Source organism: Triticum aestivum, chromosome 3B, assembly GCF_018294505.1.
Source record: "Triticum aestivum cultivar Chinese Spring chromosome 3B, IWGSC CS RefSeq v2.1, whole genome shotgun sequence".
Lineage (NCBI taxonomy): Eukaryota > Viridiplantae > Streptophyta > Magnoliopsida > Poales > Poaceae > Triticum > Triticum aestivum.
The window spans coordinates 50,669,958-50,671,414 of NC_057801.1; the positions used below are offsets into that span (position 1 = coordinate 50,669,958).

General features: G+C 51.5%; 1 pseudogene; it reads right to left on the reverse strand.

Moving 5' to 3' along the window:
- Window positions 1–1,457, reverse strand: part of LOC123067266 (putative cysteine-rich receptor-like protein kinase 20) — a 19,807-nt pseudogene that overhangs the window by 12,561 nt on the left and 5,789 nt on the right.

A 1,457-nucleotide genomic window follows, 5' to 3' on the forward strand; every position in this document is an offset into this window, starting at 1 on the left:
GCTTTCAAGTAAAAGGTGTATGAAACTGTGCCACGTTTTTTGTGAAAAGGGATCATCATCATCACATCATTAAAACGTCATATGGATCCCCGCCGGCCAGCCATCAAGGGTTTGGCTTGCGCCACCTCAGTGATCCGTGTCACCCTCTTCCTCTCCGGCATGCATGCCTCAGTTCTTCTTTTTCTTCTTTTTCTTCTTCTTCTAAGGTCAGCTCTATGTCTCTCTATATATACCAGGAAGAGACATCCATCCGCGTGCGGGGTGCGCGTGACTTAGGACTTCGGCGACGCGGAGAGGAGAGGAGATGCATGTTAGGCCGGCGGTGAGAGGCAGAAGCGGAGAGGAGAGGAGAGAAATCCAAGGTGTTAGAGAAGCAGCCGGCCGGCGATGTGCGGCAGGAGGTCGGAGAGCAAGATGGTCGTCGCTCGTCCGCTGGCGGTGAGTGCGGCCCAGACGGCTTTGCTTTGCGGTTGAGGCGTGGCATGGCGCTGATTAGATTAGGTTAGATTAGAGTGTCGGGGCGTTGCGGCGGGGATTAGTTGCCGAGGGAGGAGGAACGACGGCAGTCAAGCGGGAGGGCCTCTTTCAATCCAATCCACCTTGAGCAGCTGTGAGTTTTGGTTTCCAACCAATGTGGATGCGCTCATGGAAACAAACAAACAAAAAGAAAAGAAAAGACGGGATTTTGCGGAGGACGGACTGAGCTATCTAGCAATAGCTAGGCTGGCAATCAGCCAGAGAAGCATGCGCGTTTTGTTTTGGTTTGGTGCACCCGCAACGCAAACGCCGCTGCAATCCGTACGGAGGCGTGGCGGCTGTGCACGTGCGGTGACGCACGCGGGTGCAGGAGCGACCAATTTTGACGCATACTTTTATCTGCTCAAGGCGATCCACATCAACACTATGTATACCTGGCCATATCTCGGCCTGGGCCTAGCCAAGCCCGATGCAAAAAACCTAGGCCCGGGCCCGGCCCGGCCATCGGGCCTGTTTTCTAGACCCAAGCCCGGCCCGAACACGTAAAAGCCCGTCGGGCTTCGGGCCGGCCCGGCCCGACCTTTAGAAAAACGTGAAAACTATGTGCTCATCCGTCCAGTTATCACGTACCTATGTACAGAATCAGAAGAGATAATATAAACCAACTGTATCATAAGCTTCTATTCTATTCTATATATATACTCCATTCTTTCAAGAATCAAGTAATAATTTCTCTTACACCTTTTATAAATTGCGTTGTGGATGGTTCGTTGTTGGAACAATTTTTCTCAACTGTGGTGGTCTCCAAAATTAATAGGCCCAAGCTGTATATGTCTAACTTAATGGAGATGTTATCATACATAGTGTGAGTGCGCGTGTGCATGGTCACCGCGCCTGTACGTGGTCTAGGTAGTGCGTGAGTGGGTTTGTGTTCGTGCAAGTAGTGGGACACGATCTGGCCTCTGTGGTGTGATACGTCT